We start from the raw sequence: 14,744 nt of genomic DNA, 5'->3' as shown, positions 1-14,744 counted from the left end.
AACTTCCTACCTCAGAGGAGTACCTACCAAGGATATTTTAGAAGCAGCAACTTGGAGTTCTGTACATACCTTCACCAAGCATTACCATCTACCTCTATACTCGTAAGTCCAGAGCTGGCTTCGCCACTGCAGTGCTGCAGGGCCTTATAGCCATCCCTAATGCCTTATAGAACCAGCCACCCTACCTCAGCTTTGGGATTCTACCCAAGTGTAATGACTGCAGCAGTGTAACACGATGAACATAGTACAGTTTTGTATCTACCATAAATGTAGATGTTCGAGTCTATACACTGCTGCATTCCAGGTTACCCACCCTCCTTCCCCTCTTACTTACTCGTACGTACCCATGTCTTCTACCCTTTACTACCTATGGGGAGTATTTGCTGGTAGCTGAAATTTGTTGTTTGCTTTTCTTATGTATGTTTTATTAGCAATTTGAATTGCCTACCTATTTGGGGGCACCTGACATCTGGGGCAAGAAAAACTGAAGAAAATGGCGTCGGCTGCATCCACTATACCCCTGCCGCACTGACATCAGGGAGGAGGCGACAGCAACCGACGCTGGACCAAGACTTTGGAACTCAGGCCGACTGGGGAACCGCCTGACGGCAGGATAACCCAAGTGTAATGACCGCAGCAGTGTATACACTCGAACATCTACATTTATGGTAGGTACAAAACTGTACTTTGTGCAGAGCCAAAGTAGTCCTCACTACCACATTCTAGCCTCAACAAGTTTGGTTCCCCTTGCTTTGGCCTTACTTTCCTAAAGGAGACACTGCTGCTTGATCTGCTTTCATATCTCTTTCCCTACCTATGTGGCAAGCCTCATTCAGATGTTCGACCCCTGTAGTGAACCAAATGTATTTTCCAGTTCCCATCATGGCGATGGATCCATTGTGCTCCTCCAAGGGTGGTCCAGATCCTTATTTAATCACAAAACCTTCCCTAAGGAAAGTTTGCAAAGGAATACGAAAGGAATTTTTGAGGGGGTGGTTCAGTCGGGCTTAGGTCCCTTCTGAGTTCAAATCCCTCCAGTTTTATTTTTGTCTTCCTTGTTCTACATAGGTTCTCCACTGTCAAAGTCCACCTGGTCATCAGTAGCCAGCTTTTACCAAGGCCTTAACTTAATTTCCATTGTGTCTCAGAAGGTTTGCAAAGCTTTTTTGAAATTAATTTTTCTCCTTCGGCCCTCTTATTGATGACCTTGTTCCTCATTGGGGCCTTAATTTTGATTTAGAACGTCTGGCTTGCCTTCCATTTAAGCCAGCTCATTCAGATAGCCCTTAAATAGCTTTCATGAAAACCGCTGTTCCTAGTTGCCATTACTTCAGCTAGGAGAATGTCAGAACTGCAAGCACTTCCCTGTAGTCTTTTGTATCTAATTTTCCGCAAAGACGGTCTCTTCATGAACCGACCCTTCCTTTGACCCCAAATAGCATATCAGTCTAAGAATATATTTTTCCACAATATTCTAGTAGAAGAGAGTATACTTTACATTGCCTCTATCCATAGTATCCATGAACAGTAAGTTCTGCCTACAAAGAACCATGCAGCTTAGAAAACAAGATCAGCCATTTGCATTTTGCACCACATAAATTAAGGCAAAAAAGTATCCAAAGTCACCTTGTCTTGGATCTCAGACTGCATCTCATTTATTTACATCCCAAGTAGCAAATCTCTTCTGCATAAATGAAAATCACATTCTACTAGATAAGTGGGCACTACTTCTGTCTTCTTTAACAGTACTTCAGTGGATGATGGGTGCCTCAGCAACAAGGGCTTCACTGCATTTTTTTTTTTTTTTTTGGAAAGACGCAAGTTTGATGTGATTTCTAGATCATGTCTTCCTTCAGGGATTCCATTCTCAATGGTATGTCTTTATGATGTCACCTAAAACATGTAACCAGGACATTTTCTAACTGAAGTTCATGGAGTAGATATAATGTAAGATACAGTTTAGTACTTAACAGAATGTTGACTTTTCATTATCTGTCTCTCTTTAAAAAAAAAAAAAAAAAAATCCACTTTACCTTTCCATATTGTTGTCTTTACTCCTCCTGACAGACTTTGTAGACTTCCCCGTGACCTGTCTGGCTCTTCTCTTGACTGTATTACCTCCTTAAGTGTGGTTGCATAAGACAAGGGGATAGCTAGGCGTAGCTGAACCAGTGGCAAACAAAATCTAGAGAGCTAAGGTTAAAGAGGTACATTGTGAGAGTCAGATGAGTAGCTCAAGATGTAGAGTGATTGCCAGTTCGGAGCCACCAGCAATGATCAGTCCACCATTTTGAAGTGAAATGAACAATGCAGATTCACTGTTATATTTAGTACGCAACTATCATTCTTCAACCAAATCTGTCCTTTATATCTACTTTAGACCTAAATTCTACTCTGTCAATTTGATTTTTTTTTTATATTCAGTCCAGCCAGGAGTTCTTGCAGTCTTTCTGCTGTGCAAGTCTAAAAAATATTTTTTTTTATTAATAAGTAGGTAAGGAAGTGCCATTTTGTCTAGGATGTTTCAAAGCATTCCAGAGAGTGAAGTGGTGGTCCCAAAGTTTCTCAGTGCTGTCAAGTCAAGGGAATGATCTGATTTTTAAAGCAAGAGGATTTCTACTTTTTGTACCAAAAAGAGCTCCTGAGTGATTTAGTTTCTGTCTAATCTTGTTTTTCTCATATACCTTGAAGAGTAATATGGATCCTCATAATGTACCACTACAGTTTGAGTAATTTCCTCAATGTTGGTTATCTTCACATATTGTTTCAGAAACATCCTTGCCTTGAAATTGCCTTACTCCTTTGCCCACCATATAGATCCATCCTGTTGCATATTCTTTTCTAGTTATCCCCTATAAATAGTAAACTTTGTTGAAAACTTAATTTATCCATGTTGTATAGAGTGTTGGTCCTGTCTGTATCAAATTAATCTCCACCACCTGTTGCCTTCTAGTCAGTCATGTGACTCTCCTAAAAGCCTTTTATCAAATCCCCTTGCTCCTTACTGTCTGTCCATATGTGTGTCTTGTATCATTTCATTGATCGCTATTAGATCACTGCTGCAGTATCCGTAAGATATATGGAAATTCTTCCAAAAACTGTACCCAGCCAGATAGCTTTCAAAGCTTTAGGGCACATTTCACACACCCTGGCCACTGCCCTGCATGAGGGAAGCAGAATAAACTTGGTGGTTAAGATGCCAGAACTTCCTTACCACCAAAGAGTGTACTTCTCTGCGGGCTTCAGCAGATCTGCTAAGTGCTTTTATATGGCTGGGTAGATAAATCCCCATTGAGAATTACCTTCCATAAAATTAACATATCTGAAGGAAGTTTTATTTTATTCAAAAAAAGTTATTTTTTAAGTACTACAGAGTTTTTTCATGATTTTCACTAACGTTTGAAGTCAGACTTTTATGTGTCCATTCATTGTTTCCTGAGGGGAATACCTTGCAAATATTTGTATTTTGTGGCAGCTTTTACTTCAGTTTTCATTGTTCAATACTTGGGCTTTTGGTTTTAAGGTTTTCATCTAAAACGTTTACCTGAAAACTTTAAATTCCTGTCAGAATGTCCTACCAACTTGACTAAGCTCTGCTAACTGCTTGCCAGGTGTCTTTTTGGCAGTTAGTCATGGGTTCCTGTGGGGGGACTTCCTTGTTTATTTTCAGTTTTGTGAGGAATAGTGCTCTGCTTGTGCAACAGTATTTTGAGGGACTGGAGCTAGTGTGCTTAGTGCTTGTCATAAAAATTACTGTACTAGGAAAACATTTTTATAATCAGAGGTTTATCCCAACCTCTTCTAAACTCTGATGTTAAGTTGTCAATCTCGCCTTCATTCTTGCTGGATGGGTTTGGAGCCGATCCTTGGCTCTGACTCTGCACTTGCTAAGCTCGAGAGCTAATTTTACCAGCTCGAGGCAACCCTATATCCCATGATGCAAGGCAGAGACTACCCAGATCTCGTTTGCCGCTTCGCTAACGAGGTGCCTTCTTTTACCAGCTCTAGGTAAGTGAACAGTTTTTGAGACTTTTCGTCTACCCCCCTTTAAATTTATATATATATTTGTGTTTTGTTAACCTAACGACTTACTTTAGCCCTATTCCCGTCAGTGTTCCCTTTTTTTCGAGTAATTTATTCCCTTTTCCCTAGTTAGGCCTTAGGCCTTCCCCTCCCTAAATTTTTTCCTGTCAGGGATTGTTTGTGTATGACTGTGTGTTATCCCTGTTTATTTTAAATTGTTGGACTGAGTGTTTTTGTGTGTGTGTGTTACTATTGTGTTTCCTCGACACAGTTATGTCGAAGGACACTAAGGTCTCAGGCTTCAAGAAGTGTGACTCGTGCTGTCAGAAGATGTCGCTGGCAGACTGTCACACTTCTTGTGTTTATTGCCTGGGACCTTCGCACCTGCAGGACTCTTGTGCTATCTGTCATGCTTTCAGCCCAAGAGTAGTGCAGGAGCGAAAAAATAAGCTGATATTAAGGGGCTTATTAAAGCCCGAGAGCTCCCCGACTAAGTCGGCGCGAGGGAAGCCTTCGAAACCTGTTAAGCCTTCGGCTCAGACTTCCAAGCCGTCGGCTTCAGGTTCATCCTCACCAGGTTCGAGATCGGCTCCGGCCGGAGCCGATCCTTCCACCTTACCAGTCTCAGTATCGGCTCCATCCGGCGCCGATACTGTCAAATCCAGACACTCAGTGTTGGCTCCGGCTGGAGCCGATGTATCTTCGGCTCCGTTGGCTCCATTGATCTCAAAAAAGAGATCTCGATCCCCTTCAGTGGAATCTATACATTCGGCTCCGAGATCACCCTTGCTCTCGGAGTGGAGCCATCGGAGCTGCTGTTCTCGTCATCCAGACTATCTGATCACGACCTCAAGAGAGTGGTGAGTAGACTATTAAAGTCTCAGGCATTGGCCCAAATACTCCATAGCCCATCTCAACAGACGGTAGCTATTTCACATCCACCAAACATTCCTCCTTCGACTCTCTTACAGAGCTCGGAGCCGGAGCTCCTTGGAACTGGCACCGTTGTGACTTCGGAGCCGATACCACCCCTTTCGGCTCCATCGTCCTCGGCTCCGATTTCCTCCTTGAGACCTTCATTGGAGGGATCCGGGCGTCTGGTCTCTCTCTCGTCGGCTCCGAGGGGTAAGTGACATCGGACCCTTGTCTGACCCCGATGTCCTTCAAGGATGCATCTGCAGTCATCACATATGGGTTGTCCTGCCTCAGGCAGCCCTTCGGTCGGCTGGATTCCAAAGTCTGGGTCTGGCCTCGGCTGATGTTGCTCTTTCCCCAACGTCAGAGCGTCTGGGGTATAAAAGCATCAGCCGACACCATCTTCCTCAGTCTTTCTTGCTGCATGGTGCCCGAAGCAGAAGCAGTTCGCAAGTGCCGGTCGGTCAGCTCCTGTGATTCAGATACCGAAGACTTCGAAAAAGCTAAGTACCCCATTGGGGACTCTTTCTTGCCTCAGCCGATGTCAGATAAAGTTAATAATTGTTTAACCTGTGGGAAACAAATACCTCATAAGGATTTCCACTCTTACTGCCTCCCCTGCCTAGGCCCAGACCACGACGTCTCGGCCTGTTCAGCCTGTGCTTCCTTCAACCGACGAACTCTTAGACGTCAGTCGGAGTTTGCAGAGGAGTTTTTTGGGGCTAGTTTTGCTTATAAAATGCCGTCGGAGACTCCGACTTCGCATTTAGTCAAAAAATGGAAGGACAAGGACCGACACGCGGGCCGCGGTTTCGGCTGAAACCTCGGTCAGGCCTACCACGAGTGTCTCGGTCTCGGCTGAAACCGAGTCCTTGGCTCTTCCTACTACCGAATCCACGCAACCGACTACCTCGGCCCTGGAGGCCCCGGCCGAGTCTGTCATTGAATTACCTTCTGAAACCGGTGTCCAGGTATCTTTCGACACCATTGCTGTAGATAAGTCTACTCCTGCACGTGGTGCAGCCAGACCCCCTGCTTCCATGTCCATTAAGGCTTTCTCTAGGGCTAAGGCTGCTAAACTTTCTAAGGATTTGCCTCCCAAAGTTTCCTTTCAGAGACCTTCTTCTAGCTCTCAGATTCTTACCCTAGCAGAGGATCTGATTTAATTAATTAGAGGCTCCCAACCGCATCCGGGCAGGGGCTCTCAGCCACCTCCGGACAAAAGGCCCAGGGTTGAGCCCTCTGATCCACAGTCTTCAGATGAGTCCACGGATGGCTCTGGTCTGTCAGACCACCAGGAGAAGGCTTATTCGGCCTACGAGGATTCTGATGCTGAAGAATCTATTCCCTCGGCCTCCCCTCCTGAAGAGTTTTCATTTGGAGAAACATTACACACTATGAGAGAACATTTTTAATGGCAGGGTCAGGAATTCTCTGATTCCAGAAAGAGATTAAGGACCTTTTTACATTTACCTCAGCACAGGCCCTTAGCTATACCTCCTATTTTGAATGTAATTGATGATGTCTATTCAGATGCTTGTACTGCCCCTGACTGTCTCCCTCCGGCTCCTGCCAAACCTGATAGGTACTACAGGGTCCCGGATTCACATTTTCACCTGTACAAGGCCCACTCTGCTGATCCAGAAACTATTTCCCAGGGCCCTAAAGGGGTTGCAGCTGCCACTGCAAAAAATCCTCTACCCTCTGAAAGGGAGTCCAGAGCATTAGAGAGATGGGGTAAGAAAGTGTATACTTCTGCAACTCTTTCCATGAGGGCATTAAACTGTCAATTCCATATGATACAGTATCAAGAGTATTTACTAGATGAATTGCATAAGAAACTGTCCTCTTCTGAACCCCTTGATCGTAAATCCCTTCAGGATCTGGTGTATAACTCCCAGCAGGTTCGTAACCATTTCTTGCAGTGTGGTTATGATGCATTGGAAGCTTCATGTAGATCTACTATGACAGGTGCAGTTATACGTAGGCATGCCTGGCTGAAGGAACAATCTCTGCCAGACCACGTTAAAGCTAAGCTTTTGGATGCTCCTATGGAAAAGCAAAAATTATTTGGTTCCACGGCTCAAGAGGTTTTAAAGAAATTTGAAGAAAAGGCAAAATCAGTGCAAACAGTTAAATACTTTCTGCAAGTCCAACCACCAAGATTCAGCAGAAATTGGCCTAGTAAGAATTGGTCCTTTCCGGACTCAGACAGATCTCAAAGAGGCAGAAATAGATGTGCCAGAGGTAGAGGGCAAGCTAGAGGCTCCTACAGAGGCCGTCAATGGCAGCCACCCAACCAGAGAGGTGGTGCAGGAACTACAAATGCTACACCAGGACAGACTCAATGACTTTATTTTGACTCCACCGACCAGGGCTCAATTTAGAAGCACCTTTGGGCGGAAAGCTTTCTTTATTCTCAAAAAATTGGCACAGCATTACAAGGGACACATGGACACTGCAAATAATAGACAAAGGATACAGGTTCCATTTCCACTCATTGCCAAAAAGAAAAGGCATGCCAAACCTGCCACCAAATCAGAGGGCAGAGGCTTTGAAACAAATTACCAACTTAATGCAAATGAAAGCCATAGAAAAGGTACCTCTTTCAGAACAAGGCCAGGGATTTTACTCAAGATTATTCCTTGTTCCAAGAAAAGAAAATCAATGGAGGCCTATTCTCGACTTGTCCTCACTGAACACGTACCTCATTGTGCCAAAATTCAAAATGCTGACCCTACAGCAACTCCTTCCCATGCTGGGCAAGGGGTCTTGGCTGGTGACTCTAGACCTCAAGGAGGCATACCTGCATGTCCCTATTCGACAAAGCTGCAGAAGACACCTCAGATTTCTTGCAGAGTCAGAGCATTATCAATTCTCAGCATTACCCTTTGGCTTATCTACTGCGCCCAGAGTATTCACGAAATGCCTGGCATCAGTAATTGCACATTGCAGACTTCAGGGGATTCAAATCTACCCTTATCTGGACGACTGCCTAATACAAGCAGACAACAAGCAAACTTTGTTAAAGGACTTGGACTATGCCATCCACCTGTTACAGGCCTTGGGATATACAGTCAACATCCACAAATCAAGACTGGTTCCATCCCAAAGAATAACTTTTCTGGGTGCAGATCTAGACACAACCACCCAGATGGCTTTTCTCACAGAAGAAAAACAAGAACAACTACCAGTTTACTTTCAGAATCTCACAAGACAAACTCCGCTGACTGCAAGGAAAATCCTGCAGGCCCTGGGTTACATGGCATCTTGCATTCTTCTGATTCCACAAGCAAGGCTTCATATGAGGAAATTACAGTGGTACCTAAGAAGTTTATGGACTCAGCACAGTCACAGCTTAGAAGCTCTGATCCCACTCATTCCTTGCCTTCAAAAGGAATTCATGTGGTGGGCTCAAGCCTGCCGGTCGAACAGCGGGCTGCCCTTCAGCAAGCCAAGAGCCAACCAAACCATCAACACGGACGCTTCAGACCAAGGTTGGGGAGCGCACATGGAGGACAGATATATACAAGGACTATGGACACAAAGAGAGCTGCACATGCACATAAACCAAAAGGAATTGCTGGCAGTGATGCACGCAATCGAGGCCTTCAAACCTTTCCTTCAGCAAGGCCACCTGCTCATAAGGACAGACAACACCACAGTTATGTGGTACATAAACAAGCAAGGAGGCACCCATTCCTATCCTCTTTGCAGGCTGGCAATGAATCTATGGGAACTTTCCTTGAAACTCAATATACAGCTACAATCCCAGTTTGTGCCAGGGAAAGACAATATACTGGCGGACAGCTTAAGCAGAAATATCAGGGATGCACACGAATGGATGCTGCACCCAGACATCTTTCTACAGATAACACAATCATGGGGGAGGCCGGACTTAGATCTCTTGCTTCCCCCCCCAATCATCAACTGAATAAATTCTGCTCAAGGACATACCACCCACAAGCATGGAAAGTGGACGCCATATCTTTCAGCTGGAGAACTCTAACAGTGTATGCATTTCCACCTCTCCCATTAATGACCAAGGTTTTACTGAAGATCAGGACAGAGCAGCCAAAAGTGATTCTGATAGCTCCGGACTGGCCAAGACAGCACTGGTACCCACTGTTAAAGAGCCTGTCATGCACGAAACCATGGCCTCCTCTATGGCCACTTCTACTGACACAGCACAATTACAAAACTCTGCATTCCAACCTGAAAACCTTGCAACTAACAGCCTGGAAAATACCTTGACTCCTCCTCAGGACAAGCTATCCCAGAGAGTGAAAGATATTATTATGGAAGCTCGCCAGCCTTCCACAAGAAAGGCATATTCAACAAAATGGAAAAGATTTCACATTTGGAACACCACAAAGGGCCTAGATGCGACAGTGATGAACATGGCACATATCCTGGAATACTTGGCAGAAATGTTCCACAATGGTCTGTCTTACTCTTCCATTAAAATTCATGCTTCAGCAATTTCAGCAGAGTACAATACTGATCCGCCTGTGTTCTCTTATCCTCTCCTAAGACAGTTTCTAAGAGGAATCAAAAACATCAATCCTCCAAGGAAACCACCTCTACCTACTTGGGACCTTAACTTCGTGTTGGAAAAACTAACACTGCCTCCCTTTGAACCAGCAGCATCTGCAGAGCTACAGTTCCTGTCTTGGAAGACTGCTTTCCTTCTGGCCATAACCTCAGCAAGAAGAGTATCTGAGTTACAGGCCCTTATGGCAGTACAGCCATTCCTTATTTTTCATCAGGACAGAGTTTCATTGAAAACCAATCCTACATTTATGCCAAAGGTAATATCCAGGGTTTCATTAAATCAAGCTATTCATTTGCCTACCTTCTTTCCAAATCCACAAAACAAAGGGGAGAAACTTCTGCACACCCTGGACATACACAGACAGTTGCGCTACTACTTGGACAGAACTAAAGGTTACAGAAAAACTGACCAGCTGTTGGTAGCATATGCTGCTGGTACACAAGGAAAAGCAATTTCCAAACAGACAATTTCAAAATGGATAGGGAATTGCATTCGTTTCTGTTACTCCTTTCATGGAAAAACTGTGCCAGCTAACATTAGACCTCATTCCACAAGAGCCACAGCCACCTCCACAGCCTTCTTAAGAGGGGTGGCTACCAAGGACATTTTAGAAGCTGCTACATGGAGCTCCGTGCATACATTTGCCAAGCATTACAATTTACCTTTATACTCCAGATCCAGAGCAGGCTTTGCTATGGCAGTCTTGCAGGGCATTTTAGCTACACCATCCTTTACATAGTTCCTCCACCCCCAGATTGGCTATGGTATTCTACCCATATGTGATGACTGCAGATGCATCCTTGAAGGACATAGTACAGTTTTGTACCTACCATAAATGTAGATGTCCGATAGGTATGCATCTGCAGTCAGGTTTACCCTCCCTCCTTCCCCTCTGTGGTATTTCTTGGGTACTTACCCCTCTTATAGCTAGCTGGGGGGATCTATTATGGTGTATTTGTTTTTATATTATTGTGCATGTTTGGATTTTTAAATGCATCTCTCCAAATTTAGCCTTCCTTAGAGGGCACCTGGCATCTGGGGCAAGAAAAACTGAGGAAGATGGCGTCGGCTGATGCTTTTATACCCCAGGCGCTCTGACGTCGGGGAAAGTGCGACATCAGCCGACGCCGGACACAGACTTTGGAATCCGGCCGACCGAAGGGCTGCCTGAGGCAGGACAACCCATATGTGTTGACTGCAGATGCATACCTATCGGACATCTACATTTATGGTAGGTACAAAACTGTACTTTTTGTTGAATTTAAACCTAGACCATGTGAGAAAAGCACTAAAAGATGTGAAACTAATTGTACATTTTGTATATTTATACAGCAAGGTGATAGTTTTTATTGCCCTTATTTAAAGAAGATCATTAAAACCAGTGCAGGGGGTGACTGTAACACTAAAAAGGTAATTTACAGGGCACAGTGCAATGAATGTGATGCATTCTATGTGGGCAAGACTGTAAATAAACTCAAGCGAAGGATTTCATGTCATCTGTCAGAAATCCGCTCTGGATGTAAAAATAATGCACTAGCCAAACACCTTTCTCTTCATAAAAGACACACAGGTTTTAAGTTCTAGATCCTGGATCACATAGACATGGGTGATCTTGAAGGAGACATCCCGAATATTCTGGAGAAACAGGAACTCATGTAGCAATTAAAGCTGAACTCTTTTAGAAAGCCTGGACTAAACTACAACTGTTCAATTAAAAGTGCACTGGAACTTAGAAAATTGCCGCATTGTTTGCATGATTAATTGTTATTTTATTTTTTTTTTCTACAAATTGGTTTTAAATACCATTTTAAATCATTTGAAATTTAAGTGTGTATTTTGTTTCCATCATCATACATATATATATATATTTTTTTTTTCTGGTTCTCTTTTTCCCACTTTATTCAAAATGATGGTAATAACAATACTAACTAATTATACAATTATATAGGTTTTTAGGGTTCTTGTACACAGACCTGAAGAAGTCTAGAAGGACGAAAGCGATCTTTGTTAACAATAGGTTATGAAAATAGAAACTGATTTTTACATGCAAAATGTATATTTGTATATTTATATATAATTTTCGATCGCAAAATGAACTAAGGTTGATATATTTCCAGCCATGTAGTATATTGCCTTGTATAAAATCACAGACTTAATAATTTGGTTAAATAAGATGTACCATTAAAGTACATTAGGGCTATATATTATTATGACAGCTGCTAGGTAGGGCAGGACCAGCTCGAATGTCACACTGATGGGGGAAGGGATGTGAATTTAACATGTGTACCAATAACACTTTGTTTTACAGCACAATAAACCACTCCCATGCCTGATAAAATGTATATATATATATATATATATTTAGAAAGCTTGTGAGGAAATTATTACTCTATTTTTGTTTTACTTGGATTGCTTGTCTGTGTACGTAATAAAGGATTTTCGACTGGAAACAGACTGCCTGCCTTGCTTGGATTACTTTCGAATACTTAGTAATGCTGTAGAATTATATATTTTCTATTATTACTTTTTGACTTGAGTTTACGTTCGCTACTTCTACTACTATTGTCTGATCTGATTAATATACAGTGATTAACTAGAAATATATGGACTGAAAATCTTCCACACAGAGAAGTTTCTTACACTGTTTTGTGAATGATATTTAAATTCCTGTTTACCGATCTATCTCCTTCGCATCCTTTAAACCAAGTAGTCTTATATATTTTCCCAGAAGCTGACCACCTCTTTGTATCATGTGTTTTTTTTTTGTTTGTTTTTTTTGCTTCTAGTAGCATCATCTTTAACAGATTTCAGTTTCCGCTTATTAAATCTCTCTGTTTCCCCATAACCTCATCCTTTGTCGAATCTCCCTCGTACTAGGCTTCATATGTAAACCTGTGCTGTTGTGATGTACTGTTCTTAGGCAGTTCCCCTTGATAACAGTACATCTCCCTTACCAATCTTTCTTTTCTCCCTCTACCCAAATCTTTTTCCCTTTCTTTAACTATAATGTATCTTGTTTTACTTTTATACCCCCTGCAAAAAGGCATATTCAACCACCTACTTGTATAATGTTTTCATTTTCTTTTTAATTTAAATATGTTTACTGTAACAGTGCAATATCTGTTGTAGCTTTCTGGATACATGTCAGTATCCTTCACTCCTTTTCCACCATCCCATTTGCATTCCACAAGTAGTCTAAGCATTGTCTCTACTGTATCATGTTTAAACTTCTGTTGAGTTTCCAATGTGTTAGCTGATGAACATCATATGTTATACCTTCTGTCTTTCATCTAATCACTACCTTCTTAGGAGTCCGATTAAGCCTGTCATAAGCATATATTTATTTCTCTTAGCTTTCGTAAACATAGTATCAAACTTTTCCCTGAGGTGGATAGTTTGAGTGTTTTATAGATCAGAAATTAAAGGAGGTCATCCCTTTCTTGAGCATGATACCATTTTGTCATATGAGGGAGAGATGCAGTATAAAGTTCAGGGAGTGGAAAGGACATCTATCTACAAATGCAGTTGGAAAGGATTTGAAGGTCAGAAATGTTCCGTTTTGAAGAGTTAGCTAAAAAGGAAATCATATTCAAGTTGTAGCTGGAGTATCCCTTTCTTTGATAACATCTCTTTCTTTAGGTCTGAGGAATCTTGAGATATGTAGATAGCAACCAGTTGTTTAATTTTGGATTTTGGTAGTATAGTGATTTGGACCTACAAAAAAGGAAATTTAAACTTCCCAAAGTGAAGCCATTGAGCTAGTGCCTTTGTGCTTAGGGGGGGTTTACTTAAAGTTTTGTCCTGATTCCAAAGAAAATGAGAAGTGTATATCGTATCTTAATTATGCACTAGTGAGCAGACATTTTCATTTAAAAAAATGTAAGATGGTTTTGGTTCCACCTTTTACTTCCTCTGTTAATTGATTCTGTCATAGACACAAAGGATGTTTTTCTTCACTTCCTCACATTCCCATTCATTCATCTTACAGAAATTACCTTTTCTTCTGAGTAATACATCACCTTTACCAGTTCAAGACCTTTGTCTTTCATTACTTTAGTTTTTGGTTCCTCAATGCTTTTTCTACAAGACATTATACAGCTGTTTCACATCCTGGACTCTAGGATGGATGCCGCAAAGTGGCAAAATTTTCTGGTTATTTTGTTTTACTTGACCGTAGCACATGTGATCTTCACTCTTTAATAGCAAAACTCAATTTCTCAATGTCTTGCACTGATAGCATAGCGGCAACTTAATGCTCATGAATATTTTCAGATTCTGGTACTGATGTGCAAGAATTCCAGCATTTCCTCATGCTTGCCACCATATGAGGCATTTGGATTCATGTAGCTTTTTAGTGGACTCATTTTTGGACAGTCTTGCCCAGAATATCTCATTCATTTTGCTTCAGAGAGGCTAAGAAATTTGCCATGGTTAAGGAAGATTTTTCTAACTGTATTACTAATTGTATTGCCTTGTGTCATCAGACAGCAAACCGACCATGATTCCAGGAGTCGAGCCTATTTGGGAACTTGGTGGCTCTTTTGCTTGAAGTTTAAATTTAACTGTTTGGGATTATTCCCAACATTTACCCATTGTATAAGGCCCCAAACTCCGGTATAGTAGCTACACTCTCACCATAACAGTTGTGTGACGGCCTTCTGTAGTACGTCCTCATAGAATGTGTAACTCATTTTTTAACACCTTGCCAGCACCCACCCTTAGACCTTACCCCTTTTTTCAAGGAGCAATAGGCTAGCCATACCGGGGTTGAATTTATGAGGAATAATCCAATTGTCTAATTCCTTTTTAAAGAAGGATGGTGTGTTACATTGCTTGATCTGGAGAGGAAGTTTGTTCCAGAAATGTGGTAGCCATTGTGTGACATATTTGTCTCTCCACCATTATTTTTTATTTGCTGAAGCAGGTTTACATCTTTGATTCTTATGTTTGCTGGACTGTTTGATTTATGTAGAAATAAGAGGTCTTGGACTGCCAGATCTCTAATGGCCAGAAAGTCAAGGCACAGATCACCGTTGTAGGAAACTGAGTAACGGGACAAGGCCCTCTGGCCTCTGTTGGTAGCTGAGGTTGTTTAGACCCTTGATCATTCTTGTCAGGAACCTTTGGAGTTTGTCCAGTTGCTTGATATGTTTAGTGAGATACATCCAAAAGGGGACACTGTATTCGATAATGGGCCTGGTCAGTGTAGAATTGTAGAAGGGTAAGTACCACTTTGAATCTGAAGGAAATA

At 42.2% G+C, this 14,744-nt stretch overlaps 1 protein-coding gene across 1 annotated transcript in view; it reads left to right on the top strand.

The window, feature by feature from the left end:
- Window positions 1-14,744, top strand: part of KIF5B (kinesin family member 5B) — a 2,669,048-nt gene that overhangs the window by 2,338,409 nt on the left and 315,895 nt on the right. The gene's annotated exons all lie outside the window — the stretch shown is intronic.

This window comes from Protopterus annectens, chromosome 3.part1, assembly GCF_019279795.1.
Source record: "Protopterus annectens isolate FY-2018-M chromosome 3.part1, PAN1.0, whole genome shotgun sequence".
NCBI classification, from domain to species: domain Eukaryota; kingdom Metazoa; phylum Chordata; order Ceratodontiformes; family Protopteridae; genus Protopterus; species Protopterus annectens.
The sequence above is the reverse complement of the archived record's forward strand: the minus strand, read 5'-3'. Positions and strand labels throughout refer to the sequence as shown.